At 42.0% G+C, this 21,188-nt stretch overlaps 1 protein-coding gene across 1 annotated transcript in view; it reads right to left on the bottom strand.

Moving 5' to 3' along the window:
- SYTL5 (synaptotagmin like 5) overlaps positions 1–20,328 on the bottom strand; it is a 334,838-nt gene extending 314,510 nt beyond the window's left edge. The window contains 1 exon segment of the mRNA XM_081081271.1: positions 20,129–20,328. The gene's annotated coding sequence lies outside the window, so the exon portion shown is untranslated.
- Between the last annotated feature and the right edge of the window lie 860 nt (positions 20,329–21,188).

Below are 21,188 nucleotides of genomic sequence, written 5' to 3'. Positions count from 1 at the left end.
GACATAGCTGCAACAAAGAACACAATGGAAGGCTTAAACAGCAGACTAGAAGAGGCTGAGGACCACATCCGTGAATTAGAAGGCAAGGTAGGAAAAAACACACAAACACAGGAGAAACTGGAAAAAAAAAAAAGCAAGAGGAGAGCCTAAAGGAGCTTTGGGACAATGTAAAATGAAACAACATTCGCTTAATAGGGGTACCAGAAGGAGAGGAGGAGAAGCAAGGAATAGAAAACCTGTTTGAAGAAATAATGACAGAAAACTTCCCTGATACTGGCAAGAAAAAACTACGCAAGTTCAAGAAGCACATAGAGTGCCAAACAAGATGAACCCCAAAAGACCGACACCAAGACACATCATAATTAAATTGGCAAACACCAATGACAAAGTAAGAATCTTAAAGGCTGCCAGAGAGAGACAGGAAGTTACCTACAAGGGATCTCCTATTAGAATATCAGCTGACTTCTCAGCAGAAACACACTAGACAAGGAGGGAATGCAATGAAATATGCAAAGTGATGCAAAGCAAGGGAATGAATACAAGAATACTATACCCAGCAAGGCTATCATTCAAAATTGAAGGTGGAATCAGGAGCTTCACAGACAAAAAAGGGCTAAGAATGTTTATTGCCACCAAGTCAGCAATGCAAGAAATGCTAAAGGGACTGCTGTAAAAAGAAGAAACAGGAAGACAAGAAGAAACACAAATATTAAAAATAAAAATGACCACAAACAAGTACTTTTCAATAATAACATTAAATGTAAATGGATTAAATTCTCCAATCAAAAGACACAGGGTAGCTGAATGGATAAGAAAACATGGCCCATATATTTTTTGTCTGAAAGAGACCCACCTCAGAACAAAGGATTCACACAGACTGAGAGTGAAGGGATGGAAAACAATTTTTCAGGCAAATGGAAATGAGAAAAAAGCTGGGGTTGTGATACTTATATCTGATAAAATAGACCTCAAAGTAAAGGCCATAACAAGAGATAAGGAAGGCCACTACATAATACTAAAGGGAGCAATTAAACAAGAAGATATAACTCTGGTAAACATATATGCACCCAATACAGGAGCACCCAAATACATAAAACAACTTCTAGAAGATATCAAGGGAGAGATCAATAGCAATACAGTCATAGTAGTGGACTTTAATACCACACTGACACCACTGGATAAATCTTCTAAACAAAAATCAGCAGACAAACAGCAATCCAATATAACTCACTAGATCAGATGGACTTAATTGACATCTTCAGAATATTTCACCCCAAAGCTTCAGAATATACATTCTTCTCCAGTGCATGTGGGACATTTTCAAAGATAGACCATATATTAAGACACAGGCAAAGTCTCTTCAAATTCAAGAGAATAGAAATCATAACAAGCATCTTCTCAGATCACAATGGCATAAAACCAGAAATCAACTACAATAAAAACATTAAAAACATCAAACATTTGGAGGCTATATAGCATGCTATTAAACAGTGACTGGGTTATCAGAGAAATAACAAGCATCTTCTCAGATAACAATGGCATAAAACTAGATATCAACTACAATAAAAACTTTGAAAAAAAAAATCGAACACTTGGAGGCTAAATAGTATGCTATTAAACAACAACTGGGTAACAAGAGAAATCAAAGAAGAAATAAAAAGCATCCTGGAAACATATGACAATGAAAGCAGTTCTTAGAGGGAAGTTCATAGCTCTACAAGCCTACCTCATAAAACAAGAAAAACTATTAAAAAATGATCTAACCATACAACTCAAAGAGTTAGAAAGAGAGCAACAAGAAAAGCCCACAGTATCCAGAAGGAAGGAAATAATAAAGATCAGAGCAGAAATAAATGACAAAGAGACAAAAAAAAATACAAAGATCAATGAAACCAAGAGTTGGTTCTTTGAAAGGATTAACAAGACTGATGAACCTCATGCCAGGCTCTCCAAGAAACAAAAAGAGAGGACCCAAATAAACAAAATCAGAAATGAAAGAGGTAAAGTAACAACTGACCCTACAGATATACAAAGGATTGTCAAAAAATACTACGAACAACTCTACTTCAACAAACTGGACAATATCGACGAAATGGACACATTCCTAGAAAAATGCAAGCTTCCAAAACTAAATCAGGAAGAATCAAAAAACCTGAATAGGCCAATAACTACTGATGAAATTGAAACAGTAATCAAAAAGCTTCCAGCAAACAAAAGCCCTGGACCAGGAGGCTTCACAGGGGAGTTTTACCAAACATTCAAAGAACAACTAAAGCCAATCTTCCTCAGACTATTTCAAAAAATTCAAGAGGAAGGCACACTCCCAAGCTCTTTCTACGAAGCCAGCATTACCCTAATCCCAAAACCAGATAAAGGCACCACAAAGAAAGAGAATTACAGGCCAATATCCCTGATGAACATAGATGCTAAAATCCTCAACAAAATTCTAGCAAACTGGATCCAGCATTACATTAGAAAGATCATACACAATGACCGAGTTGTATTTATTCCAGGAATGCAAGGCTGGTACAATATCCGCAAATCAATAAACGTGATACATCACATAAAAAAAATTGAGAGACAAAAATCACATAATCATATCGATTGATGCAGAAAAGGCATTTGACAAAGCCCAACACCCTTTTCTGATAAAAATGCTCAGCAAAGTGGGAATAGAAGAATCATACCTCAACATAATAAGAGCCATATATGACAAACCTACAGCCAACATCATACTCAATGGGCAAAACTAAAACCATTTCACTTAAGAACAGGAACAAGACAGAGATGCCCACTTTCACCACTCCTGTTCGACACAGTACTGTAAGTGCTAGCCTAAGCGATCAGATAAGGAGAAATAAAAGGCATCCAAATTGGAAAAGAAGAAGTAAAATTCTCATTATTCGCAAATTATATGATAATATAGGCCCGGTGCACAAAAATTTGTACACTCCTGGGCCCTCTCACAGTCTGGGACCCCTCGGGAGATATCGACCTGCTGGCTTAGGCCCGCTCCCGGGTGGCAGAGGGCAGGCCCAATCCCTAGGTGCAGCCCCTGGTCAGGCTCAGAGCAAGGCTGATTGGGGTGTTGGGGCGCCGCCCCTGTCATGCACAGAGCAGGGTGGATCGGGAGGTTGCGATGCCACCCTCAGTCACGCTCAGGGTAGGGCCGATTGGGGGTTTGGGGCACTTCCCCCTATCACACTCAAGGCAGGGTCGATGGGGAGGTTGCGGCGCCACCCTCTGTCACGCACAGAGCAGGGTCAATTAGGGGGTTGGGGAACTGCCCCCTGTCACTCACAGAGCAGGGCCTATCAGGGGGTTTGGGGCTCCGTACCCTATCACGCACAGAGCAGGGTCAATCAGGGGGTTGGGGAGCTCTCCCCTGTCACACATAGAACAGGGCCCATCAGGGGGTTGGGGAACTCCCCCTGTGATGCACAGAGCAGGGCCAATCATGGGGTTGAGGAGCTCCCCCCATCACTCACAGAGTAGGGCCAATAGGGGAGTTGGGGCACCTACCCCTGTCACACACAGAGCAGGGCGGATCAGGGTGTTGGGGCACCACACCCTGTCACACTCAGGGCAGGGCCAATGGGGAGGTTATGGCTCTACCCTGTCATACACAGAGGAGGGCCCGTGGGGGGGGTGGTTGGGGTGCCGTCCTCTATCACCCACAGAGCAGGGCCGATCAGGGGGTTGGGGCGCCACCACTGTCATACTCAGGGCAGGGCCGATTGGGAGGTATGGTTTTACCCCGTCACACACAGAGCAGGGCCCGTGGCAGGGGTGTTGGGGTGCCGCACCCTGTCACACACAGAGCAGGGGCGATCAGGGGGTTGGGGCGCCGCACCCTGTCACACACAGAGCTGCAGGGCGATCAAGGGGTTGGGGAGCTCCCCCCTACCAGGCACAGAGCAGGGCTGATCAGGGGGTTGGGGCACCTTCCCTTGTCACGAACAGAGCAGGGTGGATAGGGAGGTTGTGGCCCCGCCCTCTGTCACACACAGAGCTGCAGGGCGATCAGGGGGTTTGGGAGCTGCCCCCTGTCATGCAGATCCCGATGCTGGGAGGCTGTGCGGCTCTGCTGATCCCAGTGCTGGGAGGCATATTACCCTTTTACTATATATGATAGAGGCCTGGTGCACGGGTGGGGGCCGGCTGGTTTGCCCTGAAGGGTGTCCTGGATTAGGGTGGGGGTCCCCACTGGGGTGCCTGGCCAGCCTGGATGAGGGGATGATGGCTGTTTGCAGCTGGTCACACACCCTTCATGGTGGGGGTCCCCACGGGGGTGCCTGGCATTCTGGGTGAGGGGCTGAGGGCTGTTTTCAGGCTGGTGAGTGACTGAAGCTCCCAAATGCTCCTTTTTTTTCTTTTTTTCTTTTTTTTTATTCTTGGCCAGCTTTAGCTCTGAAGCTTGGCTCCAGCTCTTAGGCCTCGGCTGCTGAAAGCAGGTATCTGGTTTGTTTTGGTTCTAGAATCGAAACACTGTTTCTACTCCAGCTCTGAGATTCCTGCTGGCTGAAAGCAGGTTTCTGAGGTTTTTTTTAGCTTCTATATTTGTAACAATGTTTCAAACTGCAAGCTCAGAGGCCGGCAGCGGCAGGCGGGGAACATTGGAGTCCTCTGTCACTGAAGCAAGGAAGCTTCATGTTCGCTTCAAGCTTCCTGAATGCCGGCCGCCATCTTGGCTGGCAGTTAATTTGCATATCACCCTGATTAGCCAATGGGAAGGGTAGCGGAGGTATGGCTAATTACCATGTTTCTCTCTTATTAGATAGGATTGTACTTAGAAAACCCTAAAGACTCTATCAAAAAATTATTAGACCTGGAGAAACCAAGATGGCAGCATAGGTAAACACCTGAAATTGATGTTTCGCACAACCGCTTAAAAAATACAACTAAAAGACAAAACGGACAACATCCAGAACCAAAGGAAGTTTGCCTGAGTGGAAATTATTCAACTAGATGGAAAGAGAAAAGCACTCTGAGACTCAGAGGAGGTGCAGAAGTAAAGTGCAGAGGTACGGAGGTGAATGCAGAAAGGGATGGCAACTGAAGACGCGGTTGTCTTTTTCAATTGGGAGGGAGACACACGCTCCCGCTCTTAACTCCAGTTCCTGGTGAATCTCTGGGGACCCAGCCAAATATGAGGAGAAACTGGACTGTCTGGCATTGGACGGAGCTTGAGGGCATCTTTATCTCAGAGGTGCTTGCAGGGATTACTGTAGGACACTGAGACCTGGGGCCTCTTTGGCCAAGGCTGAGGATCAGCCATAGCTGTTTGCTCCACCCTGTTGATTCCCTGAGATCCCGCCCTACCCGAGCTGTGCGCAAAGGCTTTTGCATATGAATGACCTAGCCCTTTGCAATCTCAAATTACCTAACAAACTGCAGCTGGGTCACAGAGACCCAGAAAATCCAAAAGAAGGCCCAAGGCCCCACAGCAGATTGCCTTGCTTCACAGCTGGGCCTCATCTGGGCACCTCCAAATCCCAAACAAAGAAGAAGAATCTGCAGATCTCTCCATAGCTCCTGCTGGGTAGCCTCAGGCAGAGGCTAAATTAGCACCTCCTTAGAGATCCAAGTGCTAGTGTACCCAGTGGTCAGAGTGGGATCATCCAGATTACAACTCCTCAGATCCATAAGGGACACACTCAGGGGGCAGACTCAGTGAGCACCAAAGACCACTGAAGCAAGTCTTGCCCCATAAGGGTGTCTCCAGCAGAGAAGTTCTCCCACCCACCATAGACACAGCTGATTCTCACAGATAATTGGCCTGGAGGTCAGTTCTTCCCAGTGATACAAACTACAATCAAGGCTTAACTACAACATGATTATAAGCTTTTTCAAGAATTTTCTAGAAAGCGCCAATAAATTTAGTGAGACCTTCAATAAATTGAGACCCTTGAGGTTATGTAAAAGGACCAAATAGCAATTAAGCATACACTTAATTAAATAAAGAATATTATGGAGAGATCCAACAGCAGAATACAGGATTGCAAGTATCAAGTCAAAGATTTGAAATATGAAGAAGTAAAAAACACCCAACCGGAAAAGCAAAATGAAAAAAGAATCCAAAAATATGAAGATAGTGGAAGCAGCCTCTGGGAAACTTCAAGCGAACTAGCATCCAAATTATAGGGTGCCAGAAGAAGAGAGAGAGCAAACTATTGGAAACCTATTTGAAGAAATAATGACAGAAAACTTCCTCTACCTGGTGAAAGAAATAGACTTACAAGTCCAGGAAGTGCAGAGAACCCCACACAAAAGGAATCCAAAGAGGACCACACCAAGACACATCATAATTAAAATGCCAAGAGCAAAAGACAAAGAGAGAATCTTAAAAGCAGCAAGAGAAAAAAAGTCAGTCACCTACAAGGGAGTACCCATTAGACTGTCAGCTGATTTCTCAACAGAAACTTTGCAGGCCAGAAGGGAGTGGCAAGAAATATTCAAAGTGATGAATAGCAAGAACCTACAACCAAGATTACTTTACCCAGCAAAGCTATCATTCAGAATTGAAGGTCAGATAAAGAGCTTCACAGATAAGAAAAAGCTAAAGGAGTTCACAACCACCAAACCAGTATTCTATGAAATGCTGAAAGGTATTCTTTAAGAAGAGGAAGAAGAAGAAAAAGGTAAAGATAAAAATTATGAACAACAAGTACATATCTATCAACAAGTGAATCTAAGAATCAAGTGAATAAAAAATTGATGAACAGAATAAACATGAGAATATAATAGAATCAGGGGCATAGAAAGTGAGTGGACTGACAATTCTCGGGGAGGGGGGGAAGGAGTGTAAGGTGTGCAGAAAGAGTCTGGAAATAATCGTACAGCTATGGATGAGGACAGTGGGGAGGGGTAACGGCAGAGGGTGGGGTAGGTACCGGATGGAGGGGAGCTATGGGGGAAAAAAAGAACAACTGTAATAATCTGAACAATAAACATTTAATTGTAAAAATTATTAGACCTAATAAAAGAATTTGGTAATGTAACAGAATTACAAAATTAACACCAAGAAATCTATGGCATCTTTTTACACCAATAGTGAACTTACAGAAAGAGAAATTGAAAAAGCAATCCCATTTACGATTGCACCAAAAAATTAAGATACCTAGAAATAAACTTAACTAAGGCAGTAAAAGATCTATACCCAGAAAATTACAGGACATTGAAAAAAGAGATAGAGGAAGACATTAACAGATGGAAGAACATACCATGTTCATGGATTGGTAGAATTAACATCATTTAAATGTCCATACTACCCAAAGCAATCTATAAATTCAACGCACTTCCCATTAAAACACCAATGGCATACTTCAGTGATCTAGAACGAACTCTCCAAAAATTTATCTGGAATAAGTAAAGACCCAGAATAACTGCAGCAATCCTGAAAAAGAACAAAGTAGGTGGGATCTTAATACCAGATATCAAGTTGTATTACAAAGCCACTGTTCTCAAAACTGCCTGGTACTGGCACAGGAACAGGCATATAGATCAATGGAATAGAACAGAGAGCCCAGATATTGGCCTGAACCAATATGCTCAATTAATATTTGACAAAAGAGGCAAGAACATACAATGGAGTCAAGATAGTCTCTTCAATAAATGGTGTTGGGAAAATTGGACAGATATATGCAAGAAAATGAAACTAGACCACCAACTTACACCATACACAAAAATAAACTCAAAATGGATAAAGGACTTAAATGTACGACAGGAAACCATAAAAATTCTAGAAGAATCCAAAGGCAACAAAATCTCAGACATATGCTGAAGCAATTTCTTCACTGATACAGCTCCTAGGGCACTTGAAACTAAAGCAAAAATGAACAAATGGGACTACATCAAAATAAAAAGCTTCTGCACAGCAAAAGAAACCATCAAAGAAAACAACGACAACACCCACACTGTGGGAAAACATATTTGCCAATGTCATATCTGATAAGGGCCTAATCTCCAAAATTTATAGGGAACTCATACAACTTAACAAAAGGAAGATGAACAATCCAATCAAAAAATGGGCAAAGGACTTAAATACACACCTTTCAAAAGAGGACATTCGGAAAGCCAAGAGACCTATGAAAACATGCTCAAAGTCACTAATCATCTGAGAGATGCAAATCAAAACAACAATGAGGTACCATCTCACACCTGTCAGACTGGCTATCATCAACAAATCAACAAACGACAAGTGCTGGAGAGGATGTGGAGAAAAAGGAACACCCGTTCACTGCTGGTGGGAATGCAGACTGGTGCAGCCACTATGGAAGACAGTATGGAGTTTCCTCAAAAAACTGGAAACCTCATTTGACCCTGTGATCCCACTTCTAGGAATATATCCTAGGAAAACAGAAACACCAATCAGAAAGGATATATGCACCCCTATGTTCATAGCAGCACAATTCACCATAGCTAAGATCTAGAAACAGCCTAAGTGCCCATCAGTAGATGAATGGATTAGAAAACTGTGGTACGTCTACAGGATGGTATACTATGCTGCTGTAAAAAGGAAGGAACTCTTACCATTTGCATCGGCATGGACGGAACTGGAGAGCATTATGCTAAGTGAAATAAGCCAGTCAACGAAGGAAAAATACCACATGATCTCACTCAATCATGGATAATAGAGACCATTATAAACTTTTGAACAATAATAGATACAGAGGCAGTGCTGCCTCAAACAGATTGTCAAACTGCAGCGGGAAGGCCGGGGAGGGTTGGGGGGCAGGAGGGAGGTGGGTAAGAGATCAACCGAAGGACTTGTATGCATGCATATAAGCATAACCAATGGACATAAGAAACGGGGGCGTAGGGGAGGCTAGGGGACTGTCAAGGGCGGGGGGGGGGAGGACACATATGTAATACCCTTTGTAATACTTTAAGCAATAAAAAAAGAAAGAAAGGCAAGAAGGAACACAAACATAAAGAATAAACATGGTGAAAAACAAGTACTTTCAAAAATAACATTAAATATAAATGGATTAAATGTTCCAATCAAAATAAATAGGGTAGCTAGATGGTACGAAAACATGACCCATATATTTCCTGTCTACAAGAGACCTACCTTAGTACATAGGGTTCACACTGATAGTGGATGGATGGAAAAAAATTTTATAGGCAAATGGAAATTAGAAAAAGTTGGGGTTGCAACACTTATATATGACAAAATAGTCCTCAAGGTAAGTACCGTAACAAGCGATAAGGAGGGTTACTTCATAATACTAAAGGGAGCAAGTCAACAAGAGGATATTACTCTGGTAAACATATATACTCCCAATACAGGAGCACCCAAATACATAAAACAACCTCTGGGAGATATCAAGGGAGAAAAGGACAGCAATACAATTCTAGGAGAGGACTTTAATACCCCACTGACACCCCTGGAAAAACCCTCTAAAGAATAAAATTGGTAAAGAAACAACAATCCTAAAATGACTCACTAGATCATATGGACTAAATTGACATCTTCAGAACATTTCACACCAAAGCCACAGAATATATACATTCTTCTCAAGTACACACAGGACATTATCAAAGACAGACCACATATTGAGTCACAGGCAAAATCTCTTCAAATTCAACAAGACAGAAATCATAACAAATATCTTCTCAAATCACAATTGCATAAATTAGAACTCAACTACAATAAAAATAATGAAAAAATTTAAACAATTGGAGGCTAAAGAGCATGCTATTAAAGAGTGATTGGGCCCTAACCAGTTTGGCTCTGTGGATAGAGCATTGGCCTGCGGACTCAAGGATCCCAGGTTCGATTCTGGTCAAGGGCATATACCTTGGTTGGGGGCACATCCCCAGTGGGGAGTGTGCAGGAGGCAGCTGATCAATGTTTCTCTCTCATCAATGTTTCTAACTCTCTATCCATCTCCCTTCTTCTCTATAAAAAATCAATTTAAAAAAGCATATTTTAAAAAAAAAAAAAAAGAGTGATTGGGTTACCAAAAAGATCAAAGAAGAAATAGAAAGCATCCTGGAAACAAATGGCAATGAAAACACAACAATTCCAAATCTATGGGACACAGTGAGCAGTACTGAGAGGAAAGTTCATAGCTCTACAGGTCTATCTCAAAATAAATAAATAATAAATAAAAATAAATAAACAAAAACAAAACAAGAAAAAATGGTAATAAATTATCTAACAGTGAAACTTAAAGAATTAGAAAGAGAGCAACAAGAAAAGCACATAGTAGCCAGAAGTAAGGAAATAACAAAGATAAGAACAGAAATAAATGATAAAGAGTCAAAAAAAATTTTTCAAAAAATCAATGAAATCAAGAACTGGTTCTTTGAAAGGATAAACAAGATTGATGAACCTCTAGCCAGGCTCACCAAGAAACAAAGAGAGAGGACCCAAATAAGCAAAATCAGAAAGGAAAGAGGTGAAGTAACAACTGACTCCACAGATATACATAGCAATATATATATATTAGAGGCCCAGTGCACAAAAATTTGTGCACTCGGGGCAGGGGGTGTCCCTCAGCCAGGCCTGTGCCCTCTTGCAGTCTGGGACCCCTCAGGGGTGACCACTTGCTGGCTTAGGCCTGCTCCAAGGGGGATTTGGCCTAAGATGGCAATCAGACATCCCTCTGGCAGCCTGGAAGCCCTCAAGGGATGTCCACTTGCCAACGGGGAGCAGACCTAGGCTGCAATTAGAGATCCTTAGCGCTGCTGAGGAAGCAGGAGAGGCTCCCACCACCACCGCTGTACTGGCAGCCATCAGCCTGGTTTGTGGCTGAGCAGAGCTCCCCCCTGTGAGAGCGCACTGACCACCAGAGGGCAGCTCCTGCATTGAGCATCTGGCCCCTGGTGGTCAGTGTGTGTCATAGTGACCAGTCATTCCCAGTATTTCTGCTGTTAGGGTCAGTTTGCATCTTACCCTTTTACTATATAGGATAGAGGCCTGGTGCATGAGTGGGGGCCAGCTGGTCTGCCCTGAAGGGTGTCCCAGATCAGGGTGGGGGTCCCAGTGGGTTGCCTAGCCAGCCTGGGTGAGGGGTTGATGTATGTTTGCAGCTGGGCACACCCCTTCAGGGTAGGGGTCCCCACTGGGGTGCCTGGCCAGTCTGGAGGAGGGCCTGAGGGCCATTTTAAGGCTGGCGGGTGACTGAAGCTCCCAGCCTCTTTTTTTATTTTATTTTTTTTAATTCTGGGATTTATTTACCTTCTATAGCTGTCACTGGAGCTGAGAGCTGGCTCCAGCTCTGAGGCCCAGCTCCAGCTCTGAGGCCATGGCTGGCAGAAAGCAGGTATCTGGGGTTTGTTTAGCTTCTGTAATTGAAACTCTGTTGCCATTACTGGCACTTTAAGCTCTGAGGCTCTGGCTGGCTGAAAAAAGGTATCTGGGGTTTGTTTAGCTTCTATAATTGAAACGTTGTTGCTTTCGGAGCTCAGAGCTGGGCCTCGGCAGGCGGGGAACCTTGGCTTCCTCCATCACTGGAGCAAGCAGGCCTCATGTTTGCTTCAGCTGCATTGCTGCCGGCCACCATCTTTTTTGGCGGTTAATTAGCATATCCTGCTGATTAGCCAATGGGATGTGTAGTGGAGGTATGGTTAATTACCATGTTTGTCTATTATTAGATAGGGTATATAACTACAAACAACTCTACTCCACCAAACTGGACAACCTCGACAAAATTGACATATTCCTAGACAAATAGAAGGTTCCAAAATTCAATCAGAAAGAATAAAATAATTTAAATAGGCTGATAACTACTGATGAAATTGAAACAGTAATCAGAAAGCTTCCAGCAAACAAAAGCCCTAGACATGATGGCTTCACAGGGGAGTTTTACCAAATATTCAAAGAAGAACTAAAACCAATCTTTCTCAGACTGTTCCAAAAAATTCAAGAGGAAGGAACACTTCCAAGCTCTTTCTATGAAGCCAGCATTACCCTAATCCCAAAACCAGATAAAGACACGACAAAGAAAGAGAATTACAGGCCAATATCCCTGATGAACATAGATGCCAAAATCCTCAACAAAATTCTAGCAAACTGGATCCAGTATTACATTAGAAACATCATACACCATGACCAAATAGGATTTATTCCAGGGATGCAAGGTTGGTACAATATCTGCAAATCAATAAACATGATACATCACATAAACAAAGTGAGAGACAAAAATCACATAATCATATCGATTGATGCAGAATAGGCATTTGACAAAGTTCAGCACCCTTTTCTGATAAAAATGCTCAGCAAAGTGAGAATAGAAGGACCAGATCTCAATATAATAAAAGCCTTATAGGACAAACCTACAGCCAACATCATACTCAATGGGCAAAAACTAAAACGATTTTCCCTAAGAACAAAAGAGGGATGCCCACTTTCTTTTTAAAGAAATATTTTATTGATTTTTTACAGAGAGGGAGGGAGAGGGATAGAGAGTTAGAAACATCGATAAGAGAGAAACATCGATCAGCTGCCTCCTGCACACCCCCAACTGGGAATGTTCCCGCAACCAAGGTACATGCCCTTGACTGGAATCGAACCAGGGACCTTTCAGTCCACAGGCCAGTGCTCTATTCACTGAGCCAAACCAGTCAGGGCAAGGGATGCCCACTTTCACCACTCCTGTTCGAAATAGTACTGGAAGTGCTAGCCAAAGCAATCAGAGAAGAAGAAGAAATAAAAGGCATCCAAATTGGAAAAGAAGTAGTAAAATTGTCATTATTCACAGATGACATGATACTGTATGTAGAAAACCTTAAAGACTCCATCAAAAAATTATTAGACTTAATAAATAAATTTGGCAATATAGCAGGATACAAAATTAAGGTCAAGAAATCTATGGCATTTTTATACAACAATAATGAATTTACAGAAAGAAAGATTAAAAAAACAAACCCATTTACCATCACACCAAAAAAATTAACATACCTAGGAATAAACTTAACTAAGGAGGTAAAAGACCTGTACTCTGAAAACTACAGGACAATGAAAAAAGAGATAGAGGAAGACATAAACAGATTGAAGAACATACCGTCTTCATGGATTGGTAGAATCAACATCATTAAAATGTCCATACTATCCGAAGCAATCTATAGATTCAATGCACTCCCCATTAAAATACCAACAGCATATTTCACAGACCTAGAAAGAATTCTCCAAAAATTCATATGGAATTAAAAAATATACCGAATAGCTGCAGCAACTCTGAGAAAGAAGAACAAGGTAAGAAGGATGTCAATACCAGATATCAAGCTGTACTACAAAGCCACTGTTCTCAAAACTGCCTGGTACTGGCACAAGATCAGACATACAGACCAATGGAATAGAATAGAGAACCCAGAAATTAACCCTAACCACTATGCTCAATTAATATTTGACAAAGGAGGCAATAGCATACAATGGAGTCAAGACAGTCTCTTCAATAAATGGTCTTTTGAAAATTGAACCAGATACATGCAAAAAAAAATGAAAGTAGACAACCAACTTACACCATACACAAAAATAAACTTAAAATGGATGAAGGACTTAAACATAAGTCGGGAAACCATAAAAACCTTAGAGGAATTCACAGGCAGCAAAATCTCAGACATATGCCAAAGCAATATCTTCACTGATAAAGCTCCTAGGGCAATGGAAACTAAAGAGCAAATAAACAAATGGGTCTACATCAAAATAAAAAGCTTCTGCACACAAAAGAAACCATCAACAAAACAAGAAGAAAACCCACTGCATGGGAGAACATATTTGCCAATATTATCACCTATAAGGGTTCAATCTCCAACATTTACAGGGAACTCATACAACTTAACAAAAGGAAGATAAAGAACCCAATCAAAAAATGGGCAACGGACCTAAATAAATACTTTTCGAAAGAGGACATAAGAAAGGCCAAAAGACATATGAAAACATGCACAAAGTCATAATTATCTGAGAGATGCCAATCAAAATGACAATGAGGTACCATCTCACACCTGTCAGAATGGCTATCATCAACAAATCAACAAAGGACAAGTGCTGGAGGGGATGTGGAGAAAAAGGAACCCTTGTGCACTGCTGGTGGGAATGCAGACTGTTGCAGCCACTGTGGAAAACAGTATGGAGTTTCCTCAAAAAGTTAAAAATGGAACTCCCATTTAACCCAGTGATCCCACTTCTAGGAATATATCCCAAGAAACTAGAAACACCAATGAGAAAAGATATATGCACCCCTATGTTCATAGCAGTACAATTTACAATAGCTAAGATTGGGAAACAGCCTAAGTGCCCATCAGCAAATGAGTGGATTAAAGAACTGTGGTACATCTACACAATGGAATACTACACTGCTATAAAAAGGAAGGATCTCCTACCATTTGTAACATCATGAATGGTGCTGGAGAGCTATATGCTAAGTGAAATAAGTCAGTCAGAGAAAGATAAATATCACTTGATCTCACTCATTTGTGGATTATAATAAACAACATAAACTGATGAATAGAGACAGAGAAGCATCGATCAGATGCTCAAACCTCAGAGGGAAGGTAGGTAATGGTGAGGGTAAGGGGGAGAGATCAACCAAAGGTCTTTTATGCATGCATATAAGCATAACCAATGGACACAGACACCATGGGGTGAGTGCATGAACGGGGGGGGGGGGGCAATGGGGAGATAAGGACACATATATAATACCTTAATCAATAAAGAAAGAAAAGGACAGCCAAAAAAATAAATAAAATACAATCACATTCTTGAGATGATACCCAGGTCACTAGATTAAAGTTTTGGATGATTCTAAACCATTTAATATTACATTTATAGACAGTCTCTTGTTTTATTCCCATAAATGAGAAATGTCATCCACATAACATGAATTGTACTGATTTAATTCTCAAATAGCAGCTGTTTTTCCATCTCCAATTATTTTGGAGAGGATATTGTTTAATGTAGCTCACTGTTTGTCTCATATATAAATAACAATGTTTAAATTAGAAGTGATTTAATGGTTTTGAGAAATTTGCAATGTCCCTTGAGGTTGTGCAACAAAATAACATATGGGAAGCTAGCAAGTAGTCTCATCTTTGTGTTGGTATAAGAGCAAGCTACAATTTAGCTCTGTGGCTGACACACAAAAAAACACATGACTAGAGAAAGATGGGCTGATGTGTAGGCTCCATGTTTATTCACCTCAATTTGTGTAAGATATTAAAAGACCTCAATGCAGCATTTTCTCTCATTTTCTCATCCTTCGTCATGTGAGAAGAAAGCCTAATTAATCTTGGCAAAAGAAAAAGTACAACACGAGCAGCAATTACAATAGCAAACACTGCTGATAAACTTCACATAGTGTGTAAAGAACTACACTGACCCACTACCATAAAGTCTGAAAATGTCAGAGTCATGTGGTTCACAAAGTATGTGTTTCACAAAGTATCATCCCTAGACCAATAAAATCACCATCACCTGGGGACTTGTTAGAAGGGCAAATTCTTGGGTCCTAACCCACACCCACTGAATCAGAAATTCTGAGGCCAGGACCCAGCAACCTGCTTTTACCAAGTTCTGCAGGTGATTCTAATGCCTGCTAGACCTTCAAAACCACTAGTCTAGATAGAACCATGCTACTTAAAGTATTATATATGGACTAGAAGCACTGGCATTTGCTAGAAATGCAGAGTCTCAGGGAGGTTGTAAGAAATGCAGACTCTCAGGGCCTCATACAGATGTACTGAATTGGAATATGAATTACAAAAAGTTCTTCAGGTGGCTTGTACACACATTAAAGTTTGAAAAGTGCTGTATTTGTCCAGTGGTTCCTGTTATTGACTGAACTGTCACCTCCACAAATTAATATATTGAAATTCTAGCCCATAGTATTTCAGAATTGGATTATATTTGGAGACGGGGCCTTTAAAGTGACAATCATGGCAAAATTAGATCATATGGCTGGGCCCTAATCTAATATGACTGATGTGCAAATAAGAGAAAATTAGGACACTGATATGCACAGTGGTAAGATCATGTGAAAACAGCAAGAAGGCAGCCATGTACAAGCCAAGGAGAGATTCCTCAGAAAATGCCCATCCTGCCAACACTTTGATCTTGGACTTCTAAGCATCCAGAGCTATGAGAGAATATATTTGTGTTAATTGAGTCACCTAGTCCACGATACTTTATTATGACAGCCCAAGCAAAGTAATACATTTCCAAACTCAGGTGCATATTGGAATCATCTGGGGAATTTAAAAAATCCTGATATTTGGGTCTCATTCCCAGAGGTTCCACCTTAAGTAGTTTGGGAACCAACCCATAAATGTGGATTTTTAAAAAGTTCTCCAGGTAATTTTTAAAGTGCGTCAAAGTTTGAGAACCACTGATAGTCTACTTCATTCTTTCAACTAGTGAGAAATTAAAACCCAGGGTTCTGCAATTGTTAAATTCCAATCTTTTGATACTCATTTAGCTGAACTCCCATTATTATGTCCCCAAGCTTTCTGCAGGAAATATTTCAGGACTGCTACTTGGAAGGAAAGTCGGGAATCAAATTTAGCAGTAATATATGCTCTTTTCATTTAATGCATCAACTTTAATTTTGGTGTGTATGCTAGGGATCATCTTGAACATTTTTTTTTTTGGCAGTAGATCTTCCACAGTGCAGGTATGGAGAAAACTCCCAAAGAAAATCTTTTGTCCTAAATTGTCAGTACCCACTACCTCTCATGTTCTTGTCCCTCCTGTTAAGTTGTCCATGCCCCCACTCCAGGTTCCTGGGATCCAAATTAAAGTCTCTGAAGTTGTGTAAACAGGCATTTTAGGGCATAGGTGCCAAACTACTAAGTAGTTATTTCTTGCTAAACCTTTTCACTAGTTACTGTGAAGTTGTGAAGCTCCAAAACACAACACAGGCATACCTTGCTTTGCTTTACTGTGGTTCACAGATGTTGAGATGTTACAAAGGCAAGACCCTCCACCAGCAAAAAGATTATGGCTCTCTCTATTGTTATAATTGCTTTATTGAGGTGGTCTGGAAATGAGCCCACAATATCTCCAAGTTATGCCTGTTGTCAACTCAGGACAACTACTTACTGAATAATTACTTTGTTCCAGGAACTGGAGTATTTGAGCCATATTTAATATAATGGAAACCATACAAGCTGTATACATACATATATTTTTTCTACCTGCAGTCTCTAAAGTTAACAAACTCTACAAAAGTGATTATTTAGCATCCTTAAAATACCACACACCTTGGCGGGGATGGGGGGATCCCTTTTCTGAATGTGCTTTTGCTACATTGATTACTATTTATTTCTTTTACTTGAACCATTCATTAATACAGTCACTGGTTAAAACAGAACCATTTTCATGACAGTCTAGTAGACTTGCCAGTTAGCTCCCCAAAGCCATCTCCAAACCCCCTCTCCCAGGACTCCTTTCTACTATAGAAGCTGAAAAGCCTGGTACTTTCCCAACCTCCTTTGCCACTAAGGACTGCTTTGTGGTCCAGCTCTGACCAATGAGATACAGGGAGATTCTGTTGGGGAACTCTGGGGGAAGATAATTCTTCTCTGATAAAAGTTGGCTGAGAAAAATTATTCTATCCCTTATTTCCTATCTTTGAACATAGGATAAAGATGTAATATCTGTATCTGTCAGAAACATCTTTTAACTATGAGGGTAAGGCACTGACCCAGAATCCTGACATATCGGACCACTGAATCAACTCCAGTGCTCACCTACTGTCAGGGTCCTCTATTTGTTAAAGCCACCTTTAGTTGGTTTTTCTGTTACATAAAGCAAAAGTTACAGTTAATATAGAGATATTTTCCATATATGTCACACTCATTTATTTAGAACACAGTGTAGGCCAAGAATCCACACTTGGAGAATCACTCAATTAGAAGGATCATCATCTAGGAGTGAAGACAAAGCATGCCCAGGTGGCGTTCAGGAAATTGTAAACCGAATCTGGACTATATTCATTCATTCATTCATTCATTCATTCATTCATTCATCAGACCCCCACTTTAGTAGCCTCCAGGTATACAAAGATGAATAAGACATTACCTCTGCCTTCCAAAAAACTTTACTATCTTGAGTGAGATTAATATGTAAACCAAGAGTTACAGATGGTAAGTGTTAGGTCAGAGAGAGCCCAGGTTCGGATGCATGCAGACATGTGATGAGATAATGGACTTCCCCTGGAATTTCTCACAGATCAAGGTGCCAGACACAGATACAGGCTTCTTCTCCCTTAATCCACATACCCCCGCCCATTCCCTGCAGCAGAGAATTCCTCAGCTCATGTCCCCGCCCCTCACCCAACTGCAGTATAAAAAAAGCACCCCCCCTCCCTGTTGGCGTGAATCCACGTGCCCTGTCCTTGGGGTACGTGGGTCTCCCGGGGACGCAGAATAAACCTTTTCCTTTCCTTTCTTTTCTGATTCACTGGACTCTATTTCTTGTGCCGCCTCCTGAGCCACCTAACCTAACAGTAAGCACCAACATACACAGTGGAGAGGCATCATCTTATCAGAGATGTGGGAAATCTACTCAGTTTGAGGTGCTGCCTGGGAAGAGCTTCGGAAAAGAGAATCATCAAAGCTTCCACTCAATGGATAGAGCGTCGGCCTGCGGACTGAAAGGTCCCAGGTTCGATTCCGGTCAAGGGCATGTACCTGGGTTGCGGGCACATCCTCAGTGGGGGGTGTGCAGGAGGCAGCTGATCGATGTTTCTCTCTCATCTATGTTTCTAACTCTCTATCTCTCTCCCTTTCTCTCTGTAAAAAATCAATAAAATATATTTAAAAAAAAAAAAAAAAGCTTCCACTCAAGTCCAAAAAGTTAACCTTGTGACCTAACTAAACATGTAAGGTTTTGTAAATTTTCTTCTGGGGTGAGGTGTCTTTTCTATAAACCTAATAAAAAAATCAGTAAAAGAGCAACTTATAATAGGCAATTCAATCAACTGCCAGAAAAGCTTTCTCCACCCATCTTCCTCTCACACAAAGCAGGATAAAGACATAGTTTGGTGGGAGGAGAGTATTTTCTTCCCATATCAGCAGGTTGCTTGTCTAGTCTAGAGCAAAAGAATTATGTGCTGTGAATTAGGACCACCTGTTAACATTGCAAGAAACCAAACAATATTGATAAAACAATCAGTCATCAACATTAGCCACAAACATGCATTCTAGGAGCATATCTTTTCTGCTATTTTAAGCCCAAAATGACAGCAATAATTAGTACCTATTTAATAGTCACAGAAACACTTGTGTTTAATGGTAGATAAAAGTGGACTCACCCTCCCCTCATTGATTTTTCTAAATGCAGTTAGTGGAAGTGCACCCCACACACACACACACACACACACACACTGGGGGAGGAAAAGGAAAACTAACTGACGTGTAGCTTTGCATTGCTAAAGCCTTATAATAAACAGAATAGGTCTTCATTTATTTTTCTTGCAAGGGAAATAATAGGTTTGGAAGCATCTCTGCAAATAGAGAAAATAAGACCAGCAGTAGTCCCCTAAAATTTTCCTAGAATAAAATAAATTAAAAACAAAATATCCAATAGAGCCCTTCAATGAATTGTTTCAACATTATCTTGGTATTCACATTAATTGTGCCTCTGGAACATTTTGATTCAGTCAATAGTGATGAGATTGATATGCAGCTCTAGTATGTCCTGGGCTGTGAAGGGTTGTTCCAAGATCCCAACTCAGGCTATAATAAACATCTGCAACCTCCCTGAGAATTAGGACACCGCCTTGGCAAAGGGTTCCAGCCCAGCTCTCTAGCTTTCTCCCTGCTCTCTCCTCCAAGAGTCACCCAGATAGAAAGTGGGGGAGGAGGGAAACACACCAAACAAATCAAACATTCCCAGCCCATAAACACCGCATTGGGGCATTTGAAGGTACCCAGGGAAATTAAGAATATGGCTCCAGGGTTTAGCTTGTTTGGGGTCTGAGCATGAATTTGATAGTCTGTGTTGCGTTTTAAAAATCTAACTTTCTGTCTCCAATGGAGAGAACAAAAGGGAGGAAGCAAAGCCAGAAAGAGACATAGACTGGCAGACCCCCTCCCCGCTTCGGTCCCTTCCCCCTCCACCCCGCCCCCGACCCCAATCACTCAAGCACAAGCACAAGACATAAAAATGCAAGAAACTTACCTAGATGGAAAGGCAGCTGATCCAGCCTCCGGAGGGGGCCAGTATTCCTGGGTGAGTCGCTGAAGCTGGAGATGAAATGTGGATCCCAGGCAGCTGACGAAGCCCCACTCCTAACCCAGGGGAGCACAGTGACTCACAAGCTCTGTGCCTGCCTCTCTCGCCACTCGTTCTTTGTGCCCTTCTCCCTCCCCGCCCCACTCAAGTACCAAGGCTGCATGCTGGGAGGCTGTCTCCAGCAGCTCTTATCAAAGGGGCTCTCTACCCGACACTCCCAGGCGATGGCGCCAGAGTCCAGCCAGCCAGAGCCCAGCCAGGCACAGCTCGCCCCTCCATACAAGGGCTGGCCACTGCAGGACCAATGCCTCTGTCTTGTGTCTCCACGCTCCTGTGCCCCCCATTGACCCTCAGCTGCCCATCTGAGCTCAACACACCTTCCACGTCTGAACATGGCATCGCAAGGCCCTCTCTCAGGTTGCACCAGCCACTCCTGGATTCTCAGTCCTCCTAACCCTCTGGATCCCCCTTTCAGTGGTGTAAGAACTCACCCAGCCCAGAGACAGGGCAGCTGGCTCTTCAAGGTCACAGGTGTATCCTTTCACATTGGTCTCTCCTATCCTCACATCCTTACCTGCAGGGACTCCTCTCCCCCAGGGATGCCCATCAGACACACTGTCCACCTGCCAACTGGATTTGGCAATACTCAGACCCTCCCAAAATTGGTGTTTATGCCTCAGATCTCCTTACTCTCCACCACAGCCAAGAGTCCCTTCTTGCAGAGGTAGCTATGAACCTCTCCCTTCTCAGATTCTTCAGTCCTGGAAAAGTGCAGTGGGGATGGCCAGGGAATAGCTCCTATTCTGACTGGAGGTGGGAAGAGCAGCGGAGGCCCTACCCAAGCTTTATTGGGGGCAGTCAGGGTGCTGTAGAGTGTCAGGCCATCTAGAAGAAGTAATATCTCCAGCAAATAAGGAGATATTCTGCATTGGGTATTGAAATTTTTTTTCTGGTAGAGATTATCTTGTTTAGCTGGAGGATAGATAGGGGTGATGAGATGATGGTC

This window comes from Myotis nattereri, assembly GCF_964212035.1.
Source record: "Myotis nattereri genome assembly, chromosome: X".
Classification (NCBI taxonomy): Eukaryota; Metazoa; Chordata; class Mammalia; order Chiroptera; family Vespertilionidae; genus Myotis; species Myotis nattereri.
This window is presented reverse-complemented; position numbering and strand designations above follow the sequence as displayed.